This window comes from Neolamprologus brichardi, chromosome 15, assembly GCF_056152115.1.
Source record: "Neolamprologus brichardi isolate AB-2024 chromosome 15, ASM5615211v1, whole genome shotgun sequence".
Taxonomy (NCBI): domain Eukaryota; kingdom Metazoa; phylum Chordata; class Actinopteri; order Cichliformes; family Cichlidae; genus Neolamprologus; species Neolamprologus brichardi.
The window spans coordinates 25402826-25420973 of NC_142118.1; the positions used below are offsets into that span (position 1 = coordinate 25402826).

General features: G+C 40.2%; 1 pseudogene; it reads left to right on the forward strand.

Moving 5' to 3' along the window:
* Positions 1 to 18148, forward strand: part of LOC102782143 (NACHT, LRR and PYD domains-containing protein 3-like) — a 305914-nt pseudogene that overhangs the window by 1740 nt on the left and 286026 nt on the right.

An 18148-nucleotide genomic window follows, 5' to 3' on the forward strand; every position in this document is an offset into this window, starting at 1 on the left:
GAATTTATTCGTAAATCAGGGTGGAAAATAAGTATTTGGTCACCTCAAACAAGGAAAATCCCTGGCTCTCACAGACCTGTAATGTCTTCTGTAAGAAGCTTTTCTGTCCCCCACTCGTTACCTGTATGAATGGCACCTGTTTGACCTCATCATCTGTATAAAAGACACCTGTCCACAGCCTCAACCAGTCAGACTCCAAACTCCGCCATGGCCAAGACCAAAGAGCTTTCAAAGGACACCAGGAAAAGAATTGTAGACCTGCACCAGACTGGGAAGAGTGAATCTACAATAGGCAAGCAGCTTGGTGTGAAAAAATCAACTGTGGGAGCAATCATCAGAAAATGGAAGACATACAAGACCACTGATAATCTCCCTCGATCTGGGGCTCCACGCAAGATCTCATCCCGTGGGGTCAAAATGATCATGAGAACGGTGAGCAAAGATCCCAGAACCACACGGGGGGACCTGGTGAATGACCTGCAGAGAGCTGGGACCAAAGTAACAAAGGTCACCATCAGTAACACACTACAACGGCAGGGAATCAAATCCCGCAGTGCCAGACGTGTTCCGCTGCTGAAGCCAGTGCATGTCCAGGCCCGTCTGAAGTTTGCCAGAGAGCACATGGATGATACAGCAGAGGATTGGGAGAATGTCATGTGGTCAGATGAAACCAAAGTAGAACTTTTTGGTATAAACTCAACTCGTCGTGTTTGGAGGAAGAAGAATACGGAGTTGCATCCCAAGAACACCATACCTACTGTGAAGCATGGGGGTGGAAACATCATGCTATGGGGCTGTTTTTCTGCCAAGGGGACAGGACGACTGATCCGTGTTAAGGACAGAATGAATGGGGCCAAGTATCAACCCCATAGAAAATCTGTGGCGGGAGTTGAAAGTCCGTGTTGCTCGGCGACAGCCCCAAAACATCACTGCTCTTGAGAAGATCTGCATGGAGGAATGGGCCAAAATACCAGCTACTGTGTGTGCAAACCTGGTAAAGACCTATAGTAAACGTTTGACCTCTGTTATTGCCAACAAAGGTTATGTTACAAAGTATTGAGTTGTATTTTTGTTATTGACCAAATACTTATTTTCCACCCTGATTTACGAATAAATTCTTTACAAATCCTACCATGTGAATTCATGGATTTTTTTTTTTTTTTCACATTCTGTCTCTCACAGTTGAAGTGTACCTCTGGTGCAAATTACTGACCTCTGTCATCATTTTAAGTGGGGGAACTTGCACAATCGGTGGCTGACTAAATACTTTTTTGCCCCACTGTAACTACCTCACCTCCACAGAAATAACGTAAGCTACTCAGTTTACCAAACAACATGTCACAGACTGCCTGTTAGAGAGTTATCTCTGAGATGCTGGTGTGATAGCTCCCTCAGGACAAAGACTCCAGTCAGAGAGTGGGCTCAGGGAGTGCTTTCCAGATACTTTAATGAACATTAACAGCAGGCCAGTAGTACACCAATTGGTATGCTCAATGAGAGTATGCGAGTGCGTATGTGTGTGGTTTTAAATAACAAGAAAACAGGGAGAATAACAATCATTACTTGTCAACATCACACACCAATAATGAATTACAACATAAATGACATAAATAAATAAATGCTCTGGCTTAGGAAAATCTCACAGTGCCATTTTAAACAGGTAGAAAGCAGGAATATCTGCATATCCAAAACAACAGAAAAGGCCTAATATCTCAAAATTAGTAAAGATCAACAATTAGGTGGTCATCAGAGCCCTCTAGTGGCCAAATAATCTAACTGCTATACACAAATCCGACCAGTATCAAAGGCTACGGTGGTAAGTTACATGCGTCTACCAATATCAATCAAATCTCCAAACACACTCCATATCATGTACCTGCCTCTGTATTTTTGTTGTTCTGTTGTCTTGTTTTTGTTCTGTTGTCCTAACCTATAATGTACTACTCGTAATGTAACTCCCCCCCCCCCCCCCCCCCTTGTGTCATCCTTTAAAAAACTTACACTGGTCACCCTAGGGACCCAAAACGGTCCCGCCCCAAAAAGTGCAATAAAAATGTTATATATTAATATTTTTTTTCCACTTTAAATGAGTCAGTCTTTTAAAACTACTTCTGCCTAAAATATTCATATCAAGTTTTGATTATATTTCGGGGGTTTTAACCCTTTAAATCCCAGTTTCTTTACATGAGCGCACCATTTTTTTAGCCCAAAAAAACAAAAAAACTTAAATATTTTCCATAAAATACATTTGAAGTAATATTTAATTGTTATTATAATTAGGCCTTTAGATGGTCCAAAGATTGGCACCAACAATCATTTTGATTGATCGTTATGTTTTTTGCAGGGGCAAAATTTAAAAAAAAACTTACACTGGTCAACCTAGGGACCTGACACACGTTTGCACAGGAAAGCACACTGCTGGAAAACGCTACTCCCAGGCACTTATGGAAAAATGCCCTCGGACTCTTACTACGGCTGGACTGCCATAAAAGCATGTGACATCATCACCCAGCAAACAGTGAAAACAAAGTGGAAAATTTATTGATGTATTAATTACCACTACTGTTATAACAATGCAGCTGAAATATAAGGAGACTTTCTGACACAGCCTGTTCACATCCAGCTCCATGGATGTATCACTGCTCTCAGCGTCTGTGATCAGAGTTTGGATCAGAAGTAGGTGAAAACAAGGGCAGTTGGTCACCTGCTCACAATGATGCCACCTGGAGGAGCAAACAGCATGCAAATGTTGTTCTTCAGCATAATCACATACAGCCATGATATTCACTGTTGGGTCTGTCTAGCACAGACCCACCACTGGAACGAGACAATTCTACTACAACAGCAAAAGCAAGACGCAACTCACCAAAGTTCTTTGTCTTACTCGTGCACGAGGGAGAGAACTGTGACGAGCGCCATTCCTTCGCTTGACCCCAGTTGCTCTCATCTGCTCCCTCGTAACACTGCTCTTTATTACGGTTACATGACTATACATAAGTTCATTAACATATGACGTTTTACACAGGCATACATGTGAACAAAGAGTACCTTGTCTGTGTGTATGTATAGGCATGCGCGTGTGTGTTTGTGTGTGTGTGTGTGTGTGTGTGTGGGGGGGGGGGGGGGGGGGTCAAGTATGGGCTCAAATTGTGGTCATAAATATTTTGTACTTGTAAATCAGGATTTGTATGTGTAAAAAGAATTTGTGTGTGTGTAAAAAAGAATTGTGTGTGGACTTAGCCAAAAAATACGTGTTAAACTCTGCACTCAAATTTCAAGTTACAAGTATGAATTTTGACCCTATTTTTCTTCCTTTCAGCTGATTGGCCAATGTCATGTCAATCACAAATTTAACTATCCAATCAGAGAACAGATGGGTTTGGCTATTGGAGGTGTGCTTTATGGAACTTCAGGTCCTTGAAGGAAATAAATGCCCTTTTACATGCCAGTCCAGCGTTTTCCTTCATCATCAGGAAGGAAAACAGTCTGTGGTGGTCCGAGTTTTGTGATTTTTGTGTCACAGATTTATGTGCTTAATACAGGGACCTCCAGAGCCTTTTCAAAAGCGCTGCGGACCTCGGGGGGCAGTGTTGTGGAAATGACACAGTCTTCACTAGTGGGGATAGTTACAAAGCTTTCTTCGTTATGAATGAGCATACATGTTTTTATTGAACATTTGAAGAACCAGCAAAAAAAACAGAAACTCTTGTAGAGGACATAAAGTCAAAGATAGGAACGACAAGGAGCAGGTGCATCTAGTACAGATAGAGCTGCCGCAAAAACCCACAGAGCATAGCAGCCAGCGCAACAAATTCTGGATCCTTGGCTTTTAGTTAGCAGTTAGTATTAGCAGCACATGCTGCGTCCGATGTGAAAGGACCTTTATGCTGCGCACTGTGACTCACAGCAATGCTCCCGGGTCAGCCCTGACTTTGTGTTAACCTAATCCTAAGGTAATAATGGTATTTCTAACCACTGATATACCACAACTTTATCCTTTCAACAGCTACTGAAAGTTAGGGTACCTAGCTTCTATCGGATATTTAATTAGAGATCCTCCAGCTTCAAACTGTATTACCCTTCAAGGACAACAGCAAAAGCGACTTTTGTTGTGATTGGCGACTTTTGTTGTGATTGGCGACTTTTGCTGTGATTTGGCGCTATATAAATAAAATTGAATTGAATTGAATTGAATTGAATTGAAAATTGAATTGAACCTGCGGTTCAAAAAAGCCCCCCTCCCACAGCCAAACCCATCTATTCTCTGATTGGATAGTTAAATTTGTGATTGACATGACATTGGCCAATCAGCTGAAAGGAAGAAAAATGGAGTCAGAATTCGTACTTGTAACTTGAGTGCAGAGTTCCGCACGTATTTTTTCGGTCCACACACAAATCTTTTTTACATACACACAAATTTTTTTTACACATACAAATCTTTTTTACACACACACAAGTTCTTTTTACACATACAAATCCTGATTTACAAGTACAAAATTGATTTACAAGTACAAAATATTTATGACCACAATTTGAGCCCATAGTCAAGATGTGACCCTGTGAACGACTCCCCAAAGCTGGTGCTAGGAGCGCAGCGGTCCACCTAAACAAAGGGCTCTTATACTTAAGCAGATACAGAGTAGGTGTCCTCATATAGTATAAATCAGAAAGAGAAGGTATGACTTCTCTCATGACTCGTGTGTGTGCATGCCAGAACACTCTGGAAGGCACACAGAGTCTTTACAGACTGCTAAGGATCAAACCTCTATCAATCTACAAACATTTATATACTTCTAAGCATAAATGATTATACATTTCTAAGCATAAATGACAATAATAAAACAAAAACCCAGCATTCACATTAAACACAGAGTGCACCTTTACTGTACACTTCCTAAAGCTGAATGTTCTCACAGGGTTACCCAGCAGAGCTCAGAGGTTCCCAGTGGTCAGTCTGTCCTTCAGCATCAAACAGACCTGGACGCCATATTCATGGTGAGACCAGTTAATGCTGTATCAATGACATGGAAGGATGCATTTCGTGTTCTGATTGGACACTAAACAGTTTTAGCAATCAGCTTATAGGTTCTGTGTATTTCCCTTTTCAGTTGCTGGAGATAAAAATGGTCAATTTTGTAAAGACCGAGCTGAGGAAGATCCAGAAAGTTTTGAGTGCAGATTACCCAGAATTCTTAGAGAGTCTGAGGGAGAATGATGAGATGTTGGAGAATGAGGATGAAGAGCAAAGGAAGAGTAGCAGAGTAGCATTTCTGAAGATCACACTCCACTTCCTGAGGAGAATGAAGCAGAGGAAGCTGGCTGACCATCTTCAGAGCAGTAAGAATCTTTTATTAGCTTTGACATGATGGAAGGTTAAACAATCTAAATGTGGAAGTTTGTATTTCAAACCTCAGCTCATCTTTAATATGATGCAAAACATCTGCACCATTTAACTCCTCCTGAGAGGCTGTTTTATTGCTTTATTTTTCATTTATCTGATTGCATTAACTTATTGTAAAAATAACATAATTTTGTGATCCTTCAGGGACACGTGCTCCAGGGTGCCAACATGAACTCAAGTCTAACCTGAAAAAGAAATTCCAGTGTGTGTTAGAGGAGATTGCTAAAACAGGAAACCCAACCCTTCTGAATCAGATCTACACAGAGCTCTTCATCACAGATGGATGGACTGCAGGGGTTAGTGATGAATATGAGGTCAGACAAATTGAAACAGCATCCAGGAAACCAGACAGACCAGAAACTACAATCAGACAAGAAGACATCTTTAAAGCCTCACCTGGAAAAGATGAACCAATCAGAACAGTGCTGACAAAGGGAGTGGCTGGCATTGGGAAAACAGTCTTAACACAGATGTTTACTCTGGACTGGGCTGAAGACAAAGCCAACCAGGACATTCAGTTCATGTTTCCATTCACTTTCAGAGAGCTGAATGTGCTGAAAGAGAAAAAGTTCAGCTTGGTGGAACTTGTTCATCACTTCTTTACTGAAACCAAAGAAGCAGGAATCTGCAGCTTTGAAAACTTCCAGGTTGTTTTCATCTTTGATGGTCTGGATGAGTGTCGACTTCCTCTGGACTTCCACAAAACTACAAATCTGACTGATGTTACAGAGTCCACCTCAGTAGATGTGCTGCTGATAAACCTCATCAGGGGGAAACTCCTTCCATCTGCCCACATCTGGATAACCACACAACCTGCAGCAGCCAATCAGATCCCTCCTGAGTATGTTGGCATGGTGACAGAGCTCAATGGATTCACTGACCCACAGAAGGAGGACTACTTCAGGAAGAGAGTCAAAGATAAGAAGCAGGCCAACAACATCATCTCCCACATCAAGATATCTCGAAGCCTCCACATCATGTGCCACATTCCAGTCTTCTGCTGGATCACTGCTATAGTTCTGGAGGATGTGCTGAAAACCAGAGAGGGAGGACCGCTGCCCAGGACCCTAACTGAGATGTACATCTACTTTCTGTTAGTCCAGGCCAAAGTGAAGAAGATCAAATCAGGGTGGCTTTAGCTTTAATTTAGGGTGGCTGTAGCTCAGGAGGTAGAGCAGGTCACCTACTGATCGGAAGGTTGGTGGTTCGATCCTTGGCTCCTCCAGTCTGCATGTCAAGTATCCTTGGGCAAGATACTAACCCCAAGTTGCTCTCCGATGCGTCCATCGGAGTGTGAATGTAATTAAATAGCACTAAGTATAGATAAAGTGCTTGTGAGAATGTGTGTGATTGGGTGAATGTGGCATGTTGTATAGAGCGCTTTGAGTGCTCCGAGAGAGTAGAAAAGCGCTATATAAGAATCAGTCCATTTACCAAATATAATGGAGGCGCTGAGACAGATCCATACTGGAGTCCAGAGAGCAAGAAGATGACCGAGTCTCTGGGAAACTGGCTTTTGATCGGCTGCAGAAAGGAAATCTGATCTTCTATGAATCAGACCTGACAGAGTGTGGCATCAATATCAGAGGAAACTCAGTGTACTCAGGAGTGTTCACACAAATCTTTAAAGAGGAGAGAGGACTGTATCAGGACAATGTGTTCTGCTTCATCCATCTGAGTGTTCAGGAGTTTTTGGCTGCTCTTCATGTCCATCTGACCTTCATCAACTCTGGAGTAAATCTACTAGAGAAACAGCAAACAATATCTAAGATGTCCAAAGTATTTAAAGACAAACCTAAACTGAAAAATCTCCACCAGAGTGCTGTGGATAAGGCCTTACAGAGTCCAAATGGTAACCTGGACTTGTTCCTCCGCTTCCTTCTGGGTCTTTCGCTGCAGACCAATCAGACCACTCTACGAGTCCTTCTGACACAGACAGGAAGTAGTTCACAGTGTAATCATGAAACAGTCCACTACATCAAGAAGAAGCTCAGAAAGAATCTGTCTGCAGAAAAAATGATCAATCTGTTCCACTGTCTGAATGAACTGAATAATCGTTCTCTAGTGGAGGAGATCCAACTGCTCCTCAGTTCAGGAAGTCTCTCTAAAGACTAAGATAAACTGTTTCCTACTCAGTGGTCAGCTCTGGTATTTGGCTTGCTTTGTTCAGAAGAAGATCTGGATGTGTTTGACCTGAAGAAATACTCTGCATCAGAGGAGGCTCTTCTGGGGCTGCTGCCTGTGGTCAAAGTCGCCAAGAAAGCCCTGTAAGTGGATTTATGAATAAAACAACAACTTTTTATAGAACAAAGCTGCTCATTTTTAGTTGTTTTTCAGGCTGAGTTGTTGTAACCTGTCAGAGAGAACCTGCAAAGCTCTGTCCTCGGTTCTAAGCTCAGAAACATGTATTCTGGGAGAACTAGACCTGAGTAACAACAACTTGCAAGATTCAGGAGTTAAACTTCTTTCTGCTGGTCTGATGAGTCCAAACTGGAAACTGGAAACTCTGAGGTCAGGATGGCAGTTGTTCAACAGTTACAGACAGTTCTGAGTTCTGTTTGGTTCTTCTATTCTCTAATTGTATGATTGTCTTTTAACGTCTTGAATTTTGTGGCATTTTGTGGCATTTTTCTTCTTCCAGCCTCTCAGGCTGCCTAATCACAGAGGAAGGCTGTATTTCCCTGACCTCAGCTCTGAGCTCAAATCATTCCCACTTGAAAGTGCTTGACCTTCGCTACAATCATCCAGGAAAATTGAAAGTGAGGCAGGGCCTCAAGGATCCACACTGGAAACTCAGGTATGGACAGAGCATGGCTACTCAAATAGTACTATTTTGGCTAATTGTTTGCTGATTTAATGTGTTTTTGCTCAGAGCATCATCGTAAAGAAGAGCTCATTTTGGGTATTTCTGAATTTTAGCTAGAACAAACCAAAGTTTTAATTTCCAGGGACAATATTTCACATATTGGAGGGTTTAACTGGTTTGCACACATCCCAGTCTGGGCGGACTTGGATTCTTTTAGCAGCATCAGTGTTTTAGCAGCATTATTGGTGGATAGCTGCTGTCCAGGGGAAGCATATTTAAAAAAACATTTTGTGCTGTAGTAGTTATACACGTACAGACATTAATGAACACTGTCAGTAGTCTTGGCTTACACTGATAATTTTCTTAGATGATTTAGAACAACAATGTACTTACAAATATTAGATATAAGGAACAAATAAAAGATAACTACCTAATGTAACTGGGTCAAACTTGGAAGAACAGGGAAAACTCTGGTGCTTCATGTGCAACAGTTAGATCTCATGTTGAATAGAAAATCATTGTTACTGTGTTTCTTCCTCCAGGCTCGACCATGGTGGAGAGCAGTGGTTAAAACCTGGTCTGAGGAAGTGTAAGTTTGACAAATGATGACAAATCAGCAAAATCCAAATTTTATCGCTGTGCTATAAGTTGATGTGTGCTCATTAATCCAGGTAAGGAAATCCCAGAAAGCGGATGCTCGTCACATAATAAACCTATGAGCTACAATACCATACCCCAACACAAACCCCTATCCTGATGAGAGCACACAAGCTTTCTTTTAATATTTATGTATGAACACAAAGTAGTTACACACGCTGAGCCTACTGATAGAATACTAGAAAACATAAACACGTAGAATGGAGGCTGCTACCTGTTGAAGTTCAGGCTCTAGTCGCTGAGCTGGTGAGGTGTATGTCTCCTGAATCCAAACTGGAAGCTGGTTCCACAGAAGAGGGGCCTGAAAACTGAAGGCTCTCCCTCCCATTCTACTTTTAAATACTCTAGGAACAACAAGTGAGTCTGCAGTGTGAGAGCGAAGTGCTCTAATAGGGTGATATGGTACTATAAGGTCATTAAGATAAGATGGGGCCTGATTATTTAAGACCTTGTATGTGCGAGGGGTGACAGTGATATTAAGTTTTTTATAAATAAAATGACAGAACATAATGAAAGAACAGGCACTAGATGTGTCAGATGATAAACTGTATCTCTGCTGTGTGTTTCTCTCTCCATCAGATTTCTGTGAATTAAAAGTGGACATGACTTCAATAAATAAAAAACTCAAACTGTCTGACAACAACATGAAGGTGACCGTTGTGGAGAACAAGCAGCCCTATCCTGATCATCCAGACAGATTTGACTGGTGGAAACAGCTTCTGTGCAAAAATGGGCTGATTGGTCGCTCTTACTGGGAAGTTGAGTGGAAAGGAGGCAGTTTTATATCAGTGAGTTACAAAAGCATCAGAAGGAGAGGAAACAGTGCCAACTGCAAATTTGCGGGAAATGATCAGTCCTGGAGTCTGATGTGTTCTGACGCTTTCGGTTACTCCTTCTGGCACAACAATAGAGAAACACCCATCTTCTTCTCCTCCTCCTCCTCCTCCTCCTCAGTCTCTCACAGAGTAGGGGTGTATGTGGACTGTCCTGCTGGCACTCTGTCCTTCTACGGCAGGGGTGTCAAACTCAAATACACAGTGGGCCAAAATTCAAAACTGGAACAAAGTCGCGGGCTAACGTTAATATTTATTGAAATATATTTATTCCTCCAGATATAAGAATGAATCTTTTCTTATGGACTCAAACACGTTTTGCTGAAAAACTGAATATGGAACAAGCAAAGCTTAATACTAAACAATATATATATTAGCTGCATAATACCAGTAGGCCAGCTCTAATAGTAATTTGGTATGGCTTCGCGGGCCAAATGTAATTAGGCTGCGGGCCAAATTTGGCCCGCGGGCCAGAGTTTGACACCTATGTTCTACGGAGTCTCTTCTGACACTCTGATCCACCTCCACACCTTCAGCACCACATTCACTGAACCTCTGTATCCTGGGTTTGGACTGTGGTCCAGTGACTCCTCTGTGTTTCTGAGTCCTTTGTGTACTAACAAGTCTGTAGAGCTAGACTGTTTAGAAGAGGCCGAAACTACAAGCTGGTATGAAAGCTGAATGTGGATGATGTTTCTTTTTTGTTTGCTTTGAATCACATATTCTGGGATTGATATGTTGTGATGTGATTTTGCTTTGCATGATTATCTCCTCACCACTTTACTTCGAACTCACTGATTGTTAACCTCTAATATCCCTAATATCAGCACATAAATATGTGGGGACGTCTGAAATGTGCAGAATCACAAGCTGAAGCCAAACTTTGGAGGGCTCAGACTTTTTTTAAATCTCACCATTGCTGTTGGATATAAAAGTTGGCAGTGCCCATTTTATGGCTGTTTACTGCAGGAGCATAACTGTAATGCTTTTGTAAACTTTAACAGTTTACTGTTTACACAATAATAATAATAACCTTTGCATTTTAAACCCTTTTCTGTTGACATGCTATTTTATCTCAAGATTAACTATTTTTAAAGACTATGAAGTTTGTGAATTAATGGTTACAATTTTATGAATATAAGAAACATTTAAAGGGTTTAGTTCAAGTAATGTTAAAAGCTGTTTTACAAACTGCCAAAAATTGTAAATCATTCAGTAATCATTAATAAATCTTAAACATATCAAATGTTCCACGAGGGCAACAATAAAGTGTTAATGCTTTACTAATAATATTAACATGAGTAAAAGTCTATATGTTGTGTTTATTTTCATATATATGTGTTGTTTGTTTATATTTGTCACCAGCAGTGTGGCTGATTATTTGACTCCAGCTGTTATGGTTAATTACTTTTTCATGATAAATGAATAAATAAACTAGTAGCTGACATGCTAATTTGCCTTGTTTTGCTTTGTAGTTGCTGTTTTAACTGTATTAACAATGACCGTGTTACTTATTAAGCTCTCTCTCTCTTTTTTTTACTACTTTCTTTTTATTGTTTTTCTTTAAACATTACACAGATGAGATAGGAGGTAACAACAAAACAAAATTAAATTAAATAAAGAAATAAATTAATAAATAAATTTAAAAAGTGAAAAAAGAACATGTTGGGTCACCATGTTTCTACAATTTGATTGTTTTTCATTATCAATGTGATGGTCTTTATCGAGTTTATGTAATCAGTCCATTTCTCCCACTTTCGATGATATTGATCTTCCTGAGTCCTTATTCTGTAAGTCAGCTGTTCCATAATTTGTATTTCGTCTATAATTTTGATCCATTCATCCTGCGATGGTGGGTCTATCTTGTACCAATTTCTTGTGATAGCCTTTTTACAGGCTGCAAGCATAATTTTCAATATGTATCTATTTTCTTTCAACACATTTCCCGTAATGACACCATAATAATATACAAGACTTGGATACAGTATAACCCAGAATTTTATTTATAACTAAATGGACATCTTCACAAAATTTTGCGATCTTGGGGCAGAACCAGAACACATGGGAATGAGTCACATTTACATCTCCACAGCTTCTCCAACACGGTTGTGGTAATGAAGTGTGTTTGTTCCTAATTTTGGGTGTTATAAAAAATCTTATTACATTTTTCCAGTAATGCAATCTCCAGACACGTGATGATGTTGTTGACTGCTGTGTTTTCCAGATTTCTGACCATTCCTCATCGGATGTGTTCCCTCCCAACTCTCTCTGCCACTTCAGTTTTACACATGTTGTCGTACACCCTCTTGCCTCCGTTATATGCTCGTAAATTGTTGAGATTATTCTAAAAAATTTTGCATTGTAGGCTTCAGTTATGGTTTTGATTATTGAATTTTTATCCAGATTTACACCCAGTTTTACTTCTTTATTTAAAAAGTCCCTAATCTGCAAATATCTGTAGTGATCTTGATTACTTAGATCATATTTTTGTTTGATCTCCTGGAAGTTTATAAAATTCCCATCTTTCATTAGTGTACATATCACTGTTAATCTATTAGGAACCCACTATTTAAATCTTTGGTCCATAGAACCAGGGATAAAACCCTTATCATAAGCTATCCATCAAAGCAGTCCGAACTCTTTTTCCAGTTTGCATTTTTGTACCAGATTAAACCATATTTTTAGTGTAAACTGAGTGACTAAATTCAGCTGTTTAATACACTTATTGCTTCTTCTCTGTCTCCTATAAGGCTTTGGATTTCTCTTCCTTGTACTGATTTTTCTAGATTCTTCCATTTGGCTTCATAATCATTGTCACACCAACAAATTATACGCCTGATTTGTGCAGCATGAAAGTATGCCTCAAGGTTTGGGAGTGCCAAACACCCCTTATCCTTTCTTATCTGTAATGTATCAAATTTGATTCTCGGACTGTGACCATTCCATATCAACATGGAAATGATTTTGTCCCATAATCGGAATTGTTTTTCAGGTATGTCAATGGGTAGCGACTGAAAAAGGTAGAGAAGTCAGGGTAGGACACTTACTTTTATGGTCTCTATTTGAGAACCAATGTCTAATGGAAGGGTAGCCCACCAATCCAAATCACTCTTGATTTCCTTATCTAATTTATCGTAATTATGTTTTTATAAATCCTCAGCGTTTTGTGATAAGGTAACCCCAAGATATTTCATTCTTGTTGCTCTCCAATTCAAATTATATTTTTGTTGTATGGTTTTGGATGGAAGATAGTTAAATGTTAAAATCTGAGTTTTGTTCAAGTTAAGCTTGTATCCCGAATAAAAGCCAAATATCTCGAGTTGCTTAATTAATATGGGAATGGATGTGTCAGGATCCTCTAAAAAACAGATTACATCATCTGCAAAAAGTCCAATGATATGTTCCACTTCCCCCACCTCTATTCCTTTGAGATTTCTATTTTGCCTGATTGCTTGTGCAAGGGGCTCTATGAAGATTGCAAACAAGGTAGGAGAAAGGCAGCAGCCCTGTCTGGTAGACTGCTCTAATTTTATGCTCTCAGTTAAACTACCATTTATTCTTATTCTTGCAGTCGGGTTTTGATAAAGTGTTTTAATACATCTGATAGCTTTATCATTAAATCCAAATTTCTCAAGTATGTGATATAGAAAATTCCAATTTATGCTATCGAAAGCCTTTTCTGCATTGAGGCTTATTAAGGCTGCGCATTTTCCTTTTTTTCGAATATGACTGATAATATATAAAGTTCTCCTTATATTATCTTGGGTTTGATGTCCCTTTATAAAGCCTGTCTGGTCTTGATAATTTCACCAATAAAATATTCATATCTTTTAGAAATAACTGAGGTATATAATTTATAATCAACATTTAGTATTGATATGGGTCTATAATCTGAACAAATCTCGCTGTCTTTTTTCTTGGGGATCACTGTTATGACCGCTTCTTTCCATGAAGGGGGCATTTCACCATGTTCGAGTCTATTAAATGATTTTTCGAGTAGTGGTATAAGCTGTTCTTTAAAGGTTTTATACCACTAGGATGGTAAGCCATCACTACCGGGAGATTTGTTTGACTTTAATTTATTTATTGCTTTATCTATCTCTGTTTCCGTGATAGGAGAGGTCAGATAGTCATTATGATTTTTCCCGACTGAGGGTAAATTCAGTTTCTCAAAAAAAGCTTTTATCTGGTCGATGTCGGCGGAGAGAGGCTGACTGTATAAGTTTCTATAGTAGTTCATAAACTGAGTTCCAATCTTTTAGGGTCATAAATTATTTGATCTGTTTCTATATCCCTTATCTTGTGAATTATCCGATCTGTTTGTTGTTTTTTCAGTTGTTTTGCCAATAATTTGTTTGGCCTTGGTCCCACTTTATAGTAGGATTGTTTTAAAAATCTATTCTTCTTTTTATATTTCTGAGGCTAGTATTTTATCTATTTTATCCCGGCGACGGTGCGTTTCCATGGTAGCACTGCGTTCAGTCGCTCCTCTGCAGCCACTGCAATGTTAGCTTTTGTCGTCACTTTCACCCTGAATCCACGTCGATTCAGGTCTCATGCTGCCTCTTCTGCTGTGCTGTAAATCACCAGACCGGTATCCCAATACACCCGCATCTTTGTATAGGGTGTCTGGTACCGGATCCCCTTCTCCTCCAGAACTGCTTTTATGGGCCCATATGTCTTACGCTTTTCCATAACATCTATTGCATAGTCGTTATCGAAGTAATGTCTTTCTTGTTAATCTAAATCTTCTGTTGCCACGCTTTCCTTAAGACCAATTCTTTAACGTGAAACTCCAAAAAGTTAACAATTATTGATCTTGGGGAAGCGACAGCTGGTGACTTTGGTATCGATGCTCTGTGTACCCGCTGGATACGGAGATCGAGTCCCTCTGGCAGGGTCAGGTGGCATTTAAACAGCTCGTTAACAAATTCAATGACAGATCTTCCTTCTTTTTCCTCTGGCACCCCGTAAATCCTCATATTATTTCTTCTTGAGTGGCTCTCAAGATCAACAACTTTGTCCCGCATCTGCAAGTTTTTTTTCACCACCGCCAGTAGCGTTTCTTTCATCTCCAAGCAGGCCAACTCCATGTTCGCTATCCGGGTTTGTGCCTCGGCTATGTTGGTTTTTTGGCTCTGGAGTTCCTGCATAACTTCACCTTTAAACTCCGAAAGGTCTTCTTTCAAAACTTTCTTGACATCGTTTTTAAATTCGTCCAGATCGCGTCTCATTTCTTATTTAAAATCTTTTAGCTCTGTATGGAGCATTGTTAGAGCTTGTAGCAGAGCATTTTGATCAATGCTAGCTTCAGCTAGCATAGTTTCTCCGCTGTCGTCTTTTTCCTCGTGTCTGGTAGACTTGGTCACTTCTGGGATCTGTTGTGTGTCAGTCGTTTTTTTATTCATCATCTGACTCCTTAGCTTTCTCCCTCCGACCATACTTTGATTAAGATGGTATCAGTGTTATTTATGTTGATAGGAGGTAGCTTGTCCAAACCGACTTGAGGATCTCGCTATTATACGTCCATCTTGTTGTAGCACCACGCCAGAAGTCCAATGATGTTTTTCTTATTAAGCTCTTGCCAGCATTGTGCAAACCCCAGTTCAAATTAAGGTTGTAGCTGACTTATAATAAACAAGGCAAAGTCAGGGATAACAGTTCAAGTGCCTACCATCACTTTATAGAGTCTAACAAACACATGCATACCTGTCCTTCAGATGAAGTGCTCTTTTGCAACAGTGAAATTCTTTAAGAGGGATGTTTGGTCTTTAAGCACAAAGTTAGCATTAGTTAGCTTCTCCTGATAGATGAGGGCTGCTAACATCAGGTAACGTTGGGAATACTCTTTGTTTTTTCCTAGTTAATGTCTCATCTGTGACTAGTTGTCGTTTGAATCACACAACAATGTGATCAGTGCTCAACATGGATATTTATTTAATTGTGAATGCTTGTGCATTTGTTAAATACGTCATATGTCATAAAGGCAGACAAAGGCATGAGTGATTCTCACAAGAAACTGAGAGAAGATGGCATTAAGACAAAACCAAAGGGTGCAAAAAAGCCTTCCACCACAATCAGGTGGTTATTCAAGGAGGAGTCATTGAGCATGAAGTATGGAAGACCCTGGATACACTGGAGAGGTTACCTCTTTGGGCTGCAGTGTGGAGGTTAGCATTGCTTCATCACAGCAAGAAGGTCCTGGCTTCAAATCCAGTGCCTATGTGGGTTCTTTCTGTGTGGAATTTGTATGTTCTCCCCATGTCAGGCGCTAGTTTTCACATAGATCTTTGTAGAGGAGAGACAGTTGTATCAGGACAAGGTGTTCTCCCTTATCCATCTGAGTTTTCAGGAGTTTCTGAAACCAAGGAGTTCCTTGGTCTCCACCCCTGGGCGGAGCCATCATCCCTGCTGCAGTCCTGCACACCTGAGACTGATTCAGGGCAATCAGGTTGAGGATTTAAGGCCCCCTCAGACTCTCCTTCACTGCCAGTTTGTCAACGACCTCACACTGGTATTGACTCTACGGCTTTTTACGCTCTTGCCGAGTGATGGCCAAATGAAGCTTTCTGAAGCACTGAAGCTTGTATTGAAAAACGGTTCATTACTTGAAGCTTTTCAACACAGTCCTCTCTGGTGACATCTGGTGGCCAAAAATATGAAGACCAGCTTGATTCCACAAAATAAAACCAACCGCTTCATTTGTTCACTCTACAGAGTGGAATTCTGTCTGATATTGGGCCTCCGTTGTGTTGCTTTGAACGTGTATTTTTGGGGGGTTAAAAAAATGTGGTTTAGTTGTTTAATAAATAATCTTGACCAGTAAACTCTTCTTGTTCAAACATGCACCATGGTGTGGTCTTTCTTTGCTTGTGACTTCTTGATGTTGGTAAATACAATTATTGAAAAATACCACATTAGATATAATATACATATAATAATGTACAACACATTATGGAGTATGCTTCTGCTGTGAGGTCCTGCCTCCATGCACTTGTGCAAGTGCTAGACAGGTATATTTATAAATAATATTATATTAGGGAAATTTTCCTAGACATATTTTTGACCTGGGGGTAGAATTGATTGTGAAATGGAAAGGGAAAATGCTTATGAACTTGCAAATTAAAAACATGCAGTTATACAGTCTATCTGGGCCCCACAAACTATCAGCTAAAGAGAAAAAATAGATTAAATTGCTGCACATTTGGCAGACTAATATTTTCAGATTAATTAAACAATAAAATATATTTATATATTTATATATATATATTTATATATAAATATATATCTGTCACCATCAAAACACCACAAATCCCACGTATGATTCACTTATAAACCATTGAATCAGACACCGAAGCAGTTAGGCTCTAAATGAAGCTTCGGACGTCACTGATCACGTGACTCTGGCCAAACGAATCAAGCTTCGACACAGTGCTTCTGAAGCAGTATGTTGATTTTTTTTGACACACGCACCGGAGCATCAGCTTCAAGCGGGCCATCACTACTCTTGCCACTTTGTCCTTGTTAACTTTGGTTTCATGCGCTTCAGATTCCCTGGACCTTCTTTGCTATCACCCTCAACCTCAGCTCTCCGTGGATCATCTTCATATTCAGGAAAAATACAAGGACCTGCCCTCCAGCCTCACTCACCACCTTGGACACAGCGGAACTCAGGTCTGCCAGCCTCTCCACTACTCCCCTGGACTATCGCTGCCTCTCCCTCAAAGCGAGGTTCACGCCGGTCACCAACGCAACCGCTCTATTCCCGTCGCAACCTGCTAGACCCCCGTTCACCCCCACGGTCACACGGTTACATCATTAGCGACACCCTGCCACATATTCACTTGTTGACTAAATAATAAACACTGCAAAACGTTGAGCCGTCTCTGTTGTGGTTATCTGCAATCGAGTCCGATCTAGCTATCGGCCCGTGGCCATTGTGACAATAAGGAAAGAACACAAGAACTTTGAGAGACTGCTCATATGAGTCATTTAAGAGATTCTGCTCTGACAACTGAAGCGTAAGATTGTGCACGGCACAACAGAAACTTTCTTTCTGTGAAGAACCCAGAGAGGGTTATTTGGTTATTATTGATTTCAGAAATACTGTTATTATATATTTCCTGACTTTTTTTCTGTGAAGAACCCAGAGAGGGTTATTTGGTCATTATTGATTTCAGAAATACTGTTATTAAGTATTTCCTAAGTTAATTTCTTCTGTTAAGAACCCAGAGAGGGTTATTTGATCTTGGAAAGGGTTATTAATATTTGGTTATGTGTGGCTTTCTGGAAAACAATAAATGTTTACATTTCGGCAAACCTGCGATCGTCACACTTTTTCTGTTACAAACTGACCCTGGCCCCCCATCAGAGAAGGAAAAAGTTATGTGGCCCTCAGTGGAAAAAGTTTGGGGACCCCTGCTTTATAGGGTCTTTACCTTACAACAGAAA